Here is a 14,198-nt window from a genome sequence, read left to right on the forward strand (position 1 = left end):
TGTCCTCAGAGCAAGAGTCTTCCCAGCCCACGAGGGCATCTTCTGCCTGAGTCACCAACACTGCATGGAGTAGAAGAATCAATCCCAAGCAACTCATGCCAAGGACCCTGATCTCCTCTATGGTGTCACCTTTTATAGCCCTTTTCTCCACATCACTTCCTGTCTCTCTGGGGTGGTCCATCACCTCTCAGGAACCAATCAAAGTCTCTGACCTAACCCTTAGTTCCCGGTTATGTTCCTGGGGCTCTTAACCTGTGACCTCTGTTTGCAGCTTTCCAGCGCTAATCGGATGGGTCTGACCAGTAAAAAGCTCATGACCCTGGGAAGAAGGGCTTCCCTTTACACAATTGATAACTCAACTGATTCTATTCCAAGGAAACAAGCTTTATTATAAGAGAATCTTGTAATAGAGTAGCTAGCAGAATAAATAAGTAATTAAAGTAAGATAAGAAAGCCCAGCAAGAAAAGGTAGAGAAAGGTGAGAGGAAGTGGGCAGGGGTTCTCAGGAATGCTTTTATCTTGCTTAGTTTCTAAGGAAAGGGTCATTTGTTTGGGCAGTCAATTGATGTCACTTTAACCCAGGTTCCAGTTTGGTCTGTGTGGCTTTACCCATGGTTCACTCTGTTTGCCCACTGGGGAGGGTAAGCAAACTGTAATGGCAACTTTAAGTCACTTTTGTTCTTTTTTTCCCAAAGACTCCAAAGGAGGGCAGTGAGTATGGAAATTGAGCATTGTTTGGCCCCAGATTCTGGGTAACTGGGAAACTGAACCCCCTGTACTTGTTTTCCAGAAACCCCATCCAAGGACTAGGTTAGATTGATGTAAGGACTTTTCTTATCATTGTAAATCTAAGCACCACATATGACTTCCCTCAAAGATAACCCCAGTCTAATCGGCTACTTATCATTTCTGTGTTCTGCTGCTGGTGGACAGCTACTTGGCAGGATTTGTGGAACATTTTAGCCCATATCACTTGCATCAGGGCTGCCCCCAAAATGTAGACTTTACTAGTTGCTAGAGCCAAGATGTCTTCTGGTAACGGATCTCTCCAGTTTTAGCTGACTGGTCCTCAAGTGACAGATGCCATCCCTTTACCCATACTCAAACTATCTCCAACCTAGTGGGACCTGCCAACTAGGTGGCTCAGTGGAAGAGAGCCAGGCCTGGAGATAGGAGGTCCTGGGTTCAACTCTGGCCTCAGATATTTCCTAGTTCTGTGAATCCCAACTGCCTATCCCTTATCACTTTTCTGCCTTGGGACCTGGTACCAATTCTATGACAGAAGGTAAGGGCTAAAAAAAAACCCATCCATCTTCCTTTTACTCACTAGCAAAACCCTCATGGACTAAGGATCATCTGGGAGGACTTTAGGAGAGAAGAAAATCTTCTTAATTTAGATTTAAAGTTTGTATATTTTAAGGGGAAAGAATAAGCATTTGCATAACTACTATTATGTTCCAGCACCATGCTGAATCTTTTACAAATATTATTTCATTTGATCCTCACAACAATCCTTCAAGGTAGGTGCTATTATCCCCATTTTCTAGTCAAAGAAACTGAAGCAAACAGTGTTTAAATGACTTATGCAGAATCATACAACTATTTTTTCACCTTTACTTTCTGTCTTAGAATCAATACTAAGTAATTGGTTCCAAGGCAGAAGAGTGGTAAAGGCTAGGCATAAATGACTTGTCCAGGGTCACACAGATAGAAAGTGTCTGAGGCCATATTTGAACCCAGGACCTTCTATCTCCAGGCCTGAACCTCTTTCACTAAGATGCCTGGCTGCTCTTCACACATCTATCTTTTAAGACAATACTCAGCATAACACATTAGAAATTCAAGCTTGGGGTTTTAAAAGATTGCATGTCATTTGATCAAGCAATTCCACTACTAAGTTTGTAGCCCAAAGAGATAATAAGGAAACAATACAAGTACAAGAATATTCATAGCTGCCCTCTTTGTGGTGGCAAAAAAATGGGAAAATAAGAGGATGCCCTTCAATTGGGGAATGGCTGAACAAATTATAGTATATGTTGGTGATGGAATATGATTGTGTTATAAGGAATGATGAACTGCTTGATTTCTATAAGAACTGGGAAGACCTCCATGAACTGATGCAGAGTGAAATGAGCAGAACCAGGAAAACACTGTACACAGAAAGTGAAACCTTGTGGAACGATACAATGTAATGGACTTTGCTACTAGTAGCAATGCAATAATCCAGGACACTCTTGAAGGAGTTATGAAAAAAGAATACTATTCACATTAAGAGAAAGAAAAATGGGAGTAGAAACACAAAAGAAAAACATATGACTTATCTCTTATCACATGTATATGTGGGTATGTTATTTGAGGTTTAGCTTTACAAGTTCTCTGTAGCAAAAATGAATAATATGGAAATAGGCATCAAGTGATAACATCTATACAAACCAGTGGAATTGCTTGTCAGCTCTGGGAGGAGTTGGCGGGTGGAAGTGGGGAGGGAAAGAAAATGAATCATGTAAACATGGAAAAATATTTTTTAAAGACAGATTCAACCTTGGCATCAGAAAGACTTGATTGCCTTCTGTTGCCCTCTAGTCTCACATCTCTAGCTGCCTGTTGGACATCTTTACCTGAACTAAACTCAACACATATAATGTCTAGCTCATTATCTTTCACCCCAAACCCTCCCCTTTTCCTAATTTCTCTATTATTAAGAACACCATCCTTCTTCCACTCACCCAGGCTCATATCCAGGGCATTATCTTGGAGTCCTCACTTTCTCACCTTGCCCCCATGTCCAATCTGTTATCTAGTTTACCTTCATAACATCTCTGGTGTACACCCCCCTCTCTACTTCTCTACCCTTCCACCATTTTGTTGCAATTGTCACCTTAATCCTGGATATTGCAACAGCCTGATGCAACAGGTGCCAGAGCTCTCTGCCCTCTAGTCTATCCTCCATTTATCTGCCAAAGTGAACTTCCCAAAGCAAAGGACTGATCATGTCACTCTCCAGCCAATAATATCCAATGGCTTCCTACCAACTCCAGGATCAAATATGTAATCCTCCATCTGGTATTAAAAGCCCTTCATAATCTGACCCATCACACACACACACACACACACACACACACACACACACACACACACACACACACACCTTCCCAGTCTCTTTTATCCTATACCCCACAAACACACTCTGAGACTCCATCACACTGGCCTCCTTGCTCTTCTTCTTTCCATAAGACACTCCATCTCCCTCTGGGTATTTTCATTGACCATCTCCCATGCCTGAAACATTCTCCCTCCTAATATTTGTCTCCTGGACTCCATGGTTTCTTCAAGATCCAACTAAGAGGGGCAGCTAAGTTACACAGTGGATAGAGTGGTAGACCTGAGTGAGGAGGATCTGAGTTCAAATGTGACCTCGGACACTTTCTAGCTATATGACCCTGGCAAGTTACTTAACCCCAATTGTCTATTTCTTGCCTCCCTTTGATACTAAGATAGAAGATAAGGATTTTTTAAAAATCCAACTAAGACCCTAATTTCTACTCTACTTTAGAAAGTCTTTCCCAATCCATTTTAATTCTAGTTTAAAAGCCTCTTCTCTACTGATTATTTCAAATTTATCCTATAAATAACTTGATTGAATATATTTTTTTGCACATGGTCTCCTACATTAGCTCCTTGAAAACAGAAACTATCTTGTGTTTGTTTTTATTTTGTTTCCCCAACTTAGCACAGTGCCCAAGATATAGTATGCACTTTATAAATGTTTACTGATTGACTATGGGCAACTCCCCTAACTGCTCAGAGCCCCAGCCAAGTCTCTTTAGGATTCTGTCCCAGGACAGTTTTAGATCTATATCGATAGAAGGGGTTTAATTTTTTCTAATACTTTTGTGCAAATATGCACTCATTCAGAGGTACATTTCTATTGATGCAGGAACCCATCAATTGCAGTTGCAAGATCTAATATTTTTCCCATCAGGCTGCATGATGGAAAAAATTCACCCATGCACAAGTTTTTACCCTCACAAAACAAGCTGACTACAAACAGGCTAAATCTCTTGATATTCCTAATCCCTGCTCCTGAAGGGACCGCCAACATATAATCACCAAAGCCAATAAGAGAAAGCTGGGTGATTAGAATTCTCAAGCCAATTTTGCATCATGACAAGTTAAGTTTCCTTTAAAAGAATAAATCTGCTACCTCTGAGTCACAGAGAAGCCTGCCTCTGGCCCTATCTTTCTCTCATTCTAGAATAAATGACCACTATTTCTATAGTATATATTTTCTATAATATATATTATAAAACATATCATGTATATGAATATAAAATAATTAAATATATAACTTAAATGTTTATAATATATTGGAAACTATATAATTTTATTGTTGTGTTATTAATTTCTACATATTTTCTCTGGATTGGTTGGGTTTTTTTTGTTTGTTTTATAAAAACCCTTACCTTCCATCTTGGAGTCAATACGGTGTAATGGTTCAAAGGTAGAAGAGTGGTAAGGGCTAGGCAATGGGGGTCAAGTGACTTGCCCAGGGTCACACAGTTGGGATGTGTCTGAGGTCAGATTTGAACCCAGGATCTCCTATCTCTAGGCCTGGCTCTCAATCCACTGAGCTTCCCAGCTGTCCCCTGGGTGTTTGTTGTTGTTGTTTTTTACATTGTATAAGGAACTAATTCACTCCAATAATGCACTCATGCACACTCTCACTCGCTCTCTTTCTCTGTCATTCTCTTTCTTCATCTATCTCCCACCTTTCTCTCTTTTCTCTCTCTTTTTTAGTCTTTTTCATTCTCCCTCATTATCTCTTATTGTATCTCTCATTTTCTTTTCTATTCTTTTTTCTCTCTCCATTTATCTGCCACCTTCTCTTCTTTTTCTTGTCCCATCTCTCCTCTTCTATCTCTCCTAATACACTTTCCCACTTTCTCCCATTCTACCTGCTTTTCACACTCACACACACATAAACATATTTTCCCTTTCCCATTCATTTTCTTTTCCCATTCTCCCTCTGTATCTCATTTTATCTCTTTCTCTCCCATTTCCTTTCTTCCTCCATCTTTCTCCCACCCACCCTCTCTGTCTCTCTCTCTCTGTCTCTCTCTCTCTGTCTCTCTCTCTCTCTCTCTCTGTCTCTCTCTCTCTCTCTCTCTCTCACACACACACACACACACACACACACACACACACACACACACACAAGCAGGGATTGGTGTGCCTGGTCAAGCCACTTTTAAAATGGTGGGGATCAGAGGCCAACTCATGGGATTATGGATCTAAAGCTAGAAAGATTGTCCAATTTAACCCCTTCATGTGACAAATGGGGAAACTGGGGTTAAAGAGATAAGCAGTTTTCCTAAGGTTACACAGATTATAAATAGCAGAGCAGGGATTTGAATCCACATCTTCTGATTCTGACCCTAATACTTTGGCCATTGCACCTCACTGTAAAGTCAATAGGAAGTGGCCCCCAGATTTTCTGCCTTTCTCAGGTAGGTAACTCTTCTGCAAAGACTTACAATGCTTATTGAAGCATTCTAACTGCTCCAAGAGCATGCTCAGCACTACTAGGAACCTCTAAAGCATGCAGTTTCTTTTCCTATGCTTGGAGAAACCTAACATTTCTGCCACTTCCTCTTCATTTCTGCATGATGCCGAAATGCAGGTTATGCATAATTTCCTAAGCATAGCTGAACTCCTTGTCCATTGGATCTTGGTTTCACTCCTGCCTTCCCTTGGTCTGCACTTTCAAATCTTGATATTACCTATGTGAGACGATGAGGAGGAAGTAACTAGGTTCAATAATTCATGGAAGTCCTCTTGACATTTAGAAATAAGGTCAATCCTCCCTCCGAAAGGACACATCCAGGATTTCATTTCCCAAATTACACTGATCCATTTCCTGCTTGACTTCTCTGTATTTCGAACAAACAATTTTTCCTTCTTCACCAATTCTGACCTTTTCCATCCCATATTTACTCTGCATTTTCTAAGCAAGAGCTGGCTTCCTTTGTACAAGGAAGATGAGAGCTGTTTGCAGATACAGATTATATCTGCTTCTTGCTTCCAAAATGACAGAGTACAAAATGCCAAATCAGGAGAAATTAGAGAAGAGAAAGGAAAGGATATCATCAACACGTATTGTTATTAGTATTGCTTGGGAAAGGAAAGTGCATATCTAAGCAGAGAAGTTTGGGACAAAATATTTTCAGAGAACAAATTAACAAGGAGTACTGACCTACATTGTATCATAGAACAGGAAACCTGGATGGGAAGCAAGAATATCCAAGCCACTTCATTCATCTGACAAGTGAGATCCTCAGGGGCAAAGGGACTTGGACTTATCATTATTATTGTTATTGTCATTGCTGTCCAAAGTTTTATAGCTACTTAATTGAAGAATCAGGTCTAGAATCCAGGTCTCCTGACTCTTTTACATGTGTTTTTCCTCCTATCATGTAATAGCAGATAAATATGGCCAGATCAGTCAAATCTGCATTTAAAGCTAAAAGAGACTGTAGAGATCATCCAGTCCAAAGCAGCCTTACACAGTGGAAAGAATCCAGGATTTGGAATCAAAGAACTCTGGTTTCAACTTAAGCTCTGACATTTCCTGCCTATGTGATCATGGGTGAGTCATCTAACCACTCTGTGTCTTGGCTACAAACACTCTCTATTATATCCTCACATCAGGAAACTGAGGCACAGAAAGAAGTGACTTGACCAGAATCACATAAGTATTAAGTGGCATAACTGAGATTTTAATCCAGGTCTTTGGACTCCAAATGAATATTCTTTCTACATCAGTCTGCATACAAGAAATGAGAGGAGAATCAGTACATTCATAATGACTGAAAATGACATTGGACAAAAAACGAGTGGAGAGGAAAAAAGAGGAGGTATGTTTTAACACACTCTCTAACAAAGTAATCTTTTATGCAGTAACAAAGGCAAGTCCACTTGGATAGTGCCCAAAGCTGCCAAAACTTTCAGGGTTGATCAGCATTTATTCTCCCTCAAAAGCACAGAAACAACTAAATTTAGAGCCTTGTCATCTAGAATCATTGGTTAAAATAGAAAGTTAAACATAGAAGACAAGAGAAAGGCTCATTTTGGGGGTGATCGAACTGCTACATATAGCCAAGAAGGAACCCCAAAAATGATAATGAAGGTCATAATCAAGGGATTCTACATGCTGATCACCTTGAAAGAGCAATAGATGACAGGTGGAAAGTCAAAATCCCATTAAGAAAAAGTGAGGTGAGTCTAATGGAATTAGTATAATGGAATGTGGAGTGGATCCACTGTGGTAAGCCATGGGAAAAACATGAACTAAAGTCTCAGTGGAAAGGCAGGAAGAAGTGGGCTGTGATCCATTAAACTGAGATTGAAAAATCATTTGAGTATTTAAGTGCAAAGTACCAAATGGCTCACTTTCTTCCTCCACTGGAAAGGCCCTAGGTAAGCTCTTCCCTAATCTGTCCTCATGCCCTATGACAAAATGGCAAACCTTTTAGGTGTGCCATTTCCCTCCAAGACTACATGCCATGCCCTACCCCCTACCCCTACCAAGTGCTGGGCACACTCCAACTTCCCCCATTACCCCAGACAGAGAAGGGAGGAAGCACACCCTTTGAACTCCTGGGAAGAGGGGTGTGTGAAGTGAGGAATGTCCTTAGTCAGTGTAGAGAGGGAGAGGGAGGTGGCCCAAGCACTCTGCTCCCCTCCAGCTCTGTCACCAATGAGCCACCCCACTTCATTACCCCTGTGCATGCCCATTGGCCTGCTAGGTGGAGGGGCAGGGAAAGTGAAAAAACTGTTGTCAGGCCCAGGGGGCAGGGGGAAGGGAGCAGCTCCATCAGAGTCCCTCTGTCTTTCTAGTAATGAATTATTGGGGGAGGTGGAGGGTTGGTGAGCATGCCCACAGAGAGTACTCTGTGTGCCATCTTTAGAATGAGTGCCATATGTTCACCATCACTGCCCTATAGTCTACCTATAATCCCTCATTGTCTCAAGAATTTTCCCTTCACAGGATCTTGTACTCCCTCAATGTAATTAACATTATACTACACTTGATCTTAGCCAAAAGGTCAAGAAGTGATTAACTTATGTTATAAAATTGATTACAAATGACTTTAAAAAATTTTTCCCAAATGCCAAAATTTCTAGGTAAGCCTTTATTTATTTTTTTTTGGTAGAACTGAGGAATCACTGTATAGTAATTAACTGGTTTTAAGTATACTTAACTAAAAAGAGTAAGAACTAGGCAATTGGGATTAAATGACTTGCCTAGGGTCAAACAGCTAGTAATTGTAGTCTTTGGACCTATTTCTCTAGCCACTGTGCAGATCTCCATAGAATCTCCCTTGTAGCTAATACAATCAGAACTGAAACATGGTAGTGGCTGTGTCTGGCAGGGCATACAACATTCTGCACCCATATTTCTCCCCATCTTTGGGTAGAAGGAAATATCTTACCGTATATGTCCTCTAGAAGGAAGATTCATTTGTTATGTATTGCTGGAGACAAACTGCCTTTTAAAAAAAAAACTATTTATATATATATTATATGTGTTATATATGTATATAGTAGGATCTCATTTTACACAAACTCAACACACACAAATTCAGTTAAGCATTATTGGCTGTTGAAAAAAATAAAGGCAGAAAAATACATTTAAAAACCATTCTTAATTACACACTAAATCCACACAGGGCCATTTATTCTCTCTCTGAAAAGCATTAGTGTGTCATTACATTGTTTTGTGCCAAACATTAGCTCCAGCATCAGTCTTTGCCCAGAGTTTTCACTTGCAACAAGTCATGGCCTCATCAGAGCAGTGCTTCTCTTTTAATGCTATTTAGTTATTAATAATGGTCCCAAAGTACCAGCGTAGTGATGCTAATAGCTTTGATAACTAAGAAAAGTTATAAAGTGCCTAGGAATATTTGTATAAGAAATTGTTATTAAATAATGGGACTCTATCATAAGTGATTTTCCACTAATACAAAGGATCTTGGAAAATATCAGTTACATAAAATAAAGTCTTATTCTACTAAGTTCCATAAATATACACATCTTTTAATAGAACTATAAGAACTGTCTATAGATATAGACATAGACATAGATATAGATATCTACATATAGGTAAAGATATAGATATGAACAGCTAGGTGACGCAGTGAATTCAGATCTAGCCTCAAATACTTACTGACTGTATGACCCTGGGCAAGTCATTTTGCCTTAGTTTCATCAGCTGGAGAAGGAAATGGTAAACCATTCTAGTATCATTTACAAGAAAACTCCAAACGGAGTCACAAAGAATTGGATTCAACTGAACAACAACATAGATATAGTTCCACAAAATTCCATTTATATATATATATATATATGCCTTTTTGTAGTACTATAAATCTATATATAGTTCCAAGTTCTATAAATATGTATGCCTATTTCTTACCCTAAGCATGTAATATATTCTCGTTTCATTGAGGAAGTGAAATAAAAGACTTTATGTTTTGTTTTCTTTTTATAAAATGGCCATTACTTATCATTTCTACAATTCTAGGTTCTAAAAATCTATTTCTGGTCCCTAGTTATCAATTTCTACTTTGGTCTTTGGGGCATATACTATTCTTGAACACAATGTGGTGCAAATCAAAGAGAAGAAACGAATTCAACAATTTTCCTGATATATGGATGTCATCATTTTATAGGTTGAAAACTATATTCTCTGGCTCCCGTTGCATCAAAAGTTGAATAATTGCATTTCTTCCACCTCTACAAAAAGAATTAGTCCTAAAGAGACAACTAGATTCAATCCACCCTTTATTTTGAAGAAGTTTTCCCAGGACTATTTTTCTATGGAAGAAAACGTGACAGGAAGAGGAAGAGGACCCACGCTGAACCACTGTTCTCTAATTGTTTTGTTCCTCTTTCAACCACAAGCCCAGTGTTTGCAGAGAGGCGATGCACCCAGTGCCCTCCCATCTCACACATTCTTCCTTGTTCATTTCAGCATAGCTGCAGGAAAGTGCTGGGTGAAACTCGAAACCAAGCACTTAATCAGGTTTCAAGTTCAAACATGAACTGAATGCTGACTTGAATTTTGAAATAAATTCTGAGAATCTATTGAGGCAGATGGGCCTCTTCAGGGGCCTGAAACTTCAAACTAAAAACACAGGCTCAGGGAACTGAATTACTTAATTGCATAAAGACCATCTGGCCCTTTCTCCTTATTTAAAAAAAACAAAACAAGACCAAAAAAGTCAGGATTCTTTGTGGGTCTAGGTCATAACTTGGACTTTATCATAGCAGTAACCAAATGGTTTGAGATTAAATGAGGACATTTAGAACAATGGGAAAAGGAGAAGGAGAATTTAGAGTAGGTAGGCCTAGGGTCAAATTTAGATTCTTCTACTTTTTATCTGCATTATTTGTGGCAAGTCTCTTTATCAGGCAATCAATAAACATTTATCAAGGACCTACTGTGTGCCAGGCTCTGTGTAAAGATCCAAAGAGAGGCAAGTGACATTTCCTGCCATAAGGACCTCACAGTCTAATGGGGGGACACAATATGAAAACAACTATGTATGAACAAAATGGGCAACTAAGTGGTACAGTGGACAGACACCAGGTCTAGAGTCAGGAAGACTCATCTTCCTGAGTTCAAATCTGACCTCAAACACTTATGAGCTATGTGTCTCTGTTCGCCTCAGTTTCTTCATCTGTTAAATGAGCTGGAGAAGGAAATGACAAACCACTCTAGTATCTTTACCAAGAAAACCTCAAACGAGCCACAAAGAGTTGGATGCTACTGAAATGGGTGAACAACAAATAAAATATATAATGGGTAAACTAGAAATAATCAGTAGAGGAAAGTCACTAAAACTAAGGGAGAATTATGAAAGGCTTCCTGGGAAAAGTGGGAATTCAGTTGGAACTCAAAGGCATCTTGTGGTTCCAAACTCAATTCTCTTTCCACTGTACCCTGAATTAGGGCATTTTGGGGGGGTGGGGACACCAATACCACTTCCAGGAGAGAAAAATAAAACTGGGCTGGTGGATTATCTCCAAAGCACTAAAGGTAGTTCTGTTCTCTAGTACCTAGTGACAATGCAGTCTTTTTCATTCAATTATATGTAGGAATAATTGATATTCTTTGCCATCTTTCAATTTCTTATTAGAGGCAGAGATGAGAAAAGCATATATTATATACGTGTGTGTGTGTGTGTGTGTGTGTGTGTGTGTGTGTGTAAATCTTGAGGACAAACCTGTGAAGTGGGTGCTATACTCATCCCTATTTTACCATAGGGACACGTGAGGTTGAGAGGTTGTCACTTGCCCAGCCTCTGACATTCAGAAATAGGTTTCAAAGCCAGGTCTTTAAGTTCACTGTTCTGTCTTCTTCTGGGTCACAGTTCCTCATCTATAAAATGAGGGGGTTGGACTGGAATACCTTGAAGATCCTTTTCAGTCTTCATTTTATGACCTAAGAATCTCCTCCTCCTGTGAAATTTATCTTCCTCATTAAAAGCATCTTTATCCTTGAAACGCTTTGGGCCAGAGCTATTCCAGTAAAGGACACTTCTCTTTGTGCCATCATTTGCACACATGACTCCAAAAGCTTCTGACACTCAAGTACATGGGAGAGTCCCCAAGAAGAAATCACCAAAACCTCAGTAGTCATTCATCTTCATCAGAAACACCTACTTAGTTTCATAGGATTTGGGAGTTGGAGAATACCTTAAAGGTTATCTGGTCCAACCCCCTCGTCCTTAGATGAAGAAACTGAAACACACATCGGGGAAATGGACTTGCCAAAGGTCACACAGGTTGTAATTGGCAGAGCTAAGATGGCAACCCAGGTCTTGTGGTTCCAAATTCAGTTCTCTTTCCACTGGGCCCTGAGTTCAAGCATTTTGTTTAAAAAACCATCACCACCTCTCAGGGGAAAAAAAATTTTTTTTGATGGGTTATCTCCAAGTCACCATAGATAGTTCTGCCCCTAGTATCGAGTGACAGTGTAGCCCTTTTTGTTCAATTATATGAAGGAATAATTGGTATTCTCACCAGCTTTAAATGATATCTTGTTATATTATAGGATCAGTCATCAATAAACGTTAACACTTACTATGTACCAGGTACTGTGCTAGATCTGGAAAAAAAAAAAGGAGAAGACAGTCTTCACCTTCAAGGATATATTTGATCATAGGTTCATAGAGCTGAAAACAACCTCAGTGGTCACCTAATTAAATTCCCTCACTTTATAAATAAGGAAACTGAGGTCCTAAGGGACCTTGCCTAAGGTCAAAAGAGTAGTGTCAGAGGCAGGATTTGAACCCAGGTCCTCTGACTCCACAGCTAGTCCTCTTTCAACCATACCTTACTATTACTTATTATAAGAAACTGCTTCTGTCTCACCTCAAAATTGTCCCCTTTAAACCTCATTAGAATTCTAAAATTTTAGAACTGAAAGAGATCACAGAGGTCAAAGGGTCCAATTTCCTCACATTACAGAGGAGGAAACTAAAGCCCACGGAGTTGACCAGACATTACCCAATATCACATAGCTCCTTTGTGACAAAGCTTTGATGAAAATCCAGGCCTTTTGACTTCTGAGTAAATATGTTTTTCCCTACCTAGATAATAAAGAGCAGCTGGGGAGATTAAAAAAACAAATCAAGGTCTTTGTAGGGCAAGGTTGTTGAGTGAATTGTACAATACCTAATATTGACATTTCAGCCAACTCTGAGAACTTCTTGCTGTTCCCATATCCCTAAATACAGAGCAGTAATGGTGAACCTTTTAGAGACTGAGTGCCCAAACTGTGATCCTCAGGCTCACGTGAACTGCCCCCTTACCCCAGACAGGGGAGGGAGGAAGCACTCCCATTGAACTGCTAGGCAGAGGGACAGGTGATATGAGAAATATCTTCAGACAAGGTGGACAGGGAAAGAGAGAGAGAGAGAGAGAGAGAGGAGAGCAGCCCCTTCTGGCTGACATGCCATAGGATCACTAACACAGATATAGAAGATTTATATCTTTTCTTATCCAGCTTAGGGGAAACAAAGTGGCCATCAAAGAAAGAAGGAAGATTTTCTTGACATTCCATTGTCTATTTTGTTAGCTCCTATAGAGTTATGATCTATAAATCTGCTTTTTTATAACTCCATGGTAGATGGAGTTTACAAATTACAAAATTCTGGTGGAAGAGACAAGGAGATGAGAAATTAATTCATTTTATTTTCTTTAAATTTTTCCAGAGAGGCCTTTTGAGATGGGGAAAGGCCTGAAACACAAAATTCTAAAGTATTACTGAAGCTTATGAAATACTGTACATGAAATAAAAGACTGTACATGGCACAAAAACTCAAGTAATTGAGATAGAACAAGGCTGTCCTATCTGTAGCTGATTTCTCAATGCCCTCAGAAATTTCTCGCACAAGAATCACTGAAACCTAACATTTGATCAGTGGAGATTAATTCTGTAAATTGATCCCATGCTTCACAAAAAAAAAAGGAACAGGAAATCAGGAATTCTAGAATCCAGTTCCAGCCTTGATTCTTATACTCCCCCCCCCCCTCCACACACAGTCTAATACAAAAATACCAGTTTTCTTGTGGTGTCTCCTTCAAGGTAATACATTTTCCCTGACAAGGGATGTTCCCATGCCTAGAATGTTCCCCCTTTTCTTCTCCATCTCCTGGTTTCCCCAGCTTCCCTAAAGTCTTAGCTAAAGTGCCATCTTCTACGGGAAGCCTTCTCCAATCCCTCACAGTGCTTGGTACCATAAGCCTCCACTTTATCCTTTTAAAACTATTGTTTGTACCAAACTGTTTGCATGTTATCTCCTTCATTCCAATGTAAGTTTCTTGAGGGGATGGACTGTTTTTTGCCTTTCCCTCTAATCTAAACACTTAGCTCGATGCCTGGCACTTAGTAAGCATAATAAGTTCTTATTTATTTAACTAAATCCAAGTTCTCTGTGAACCTAAAATATTCTGATGTTGTGGGGTTCTAAAGTTGAACCCCCAGGGCTTGGGAAGGATACCTTTTGCAAGAATGCAAGACTCTGAAACTTAACTTAAAAATAAAAAATGTATTAATTTAGAAAGTAATGTTGAATATGGCCAGGAGGATAGCAAAGTGGAACAGCAAGATGGGGAGCAGTTCCTTGGGA

The 14,198-nt window shown here is 39.6% G+C and overlaps 1 protein-coding gene across 3 annotated transcripts in view; it reads left to right on the forward strand.

Annotated features, from left to right (window-relative positions):
* ANKRD55 (ankyrin repeat domain 55) overlaps positions 1–14,198 on the forward strand; it is a 152,897-nt gene that overhangs the window by 82,142 nt on the left and 56,557 nt on the right. The gene's annotated exons all lie outside the window — the stretch shown is intronic.

Source organism: Monodelphis domestica, chromosome 3 (assembly GCF_027887165.1).
Source record: "Monodelphis domestica isolate mMonDom1 chromosome 3, mMonDom1.pri, whole genome shotgun sequence".
In the NCBI taxonomy this organism is placed as follows: Eukaryota; Metazoa; Chordata; class Mammalia; order Didelphimorphia; family Didelphidae; genus Monodelphis; species Monodelphis domestica.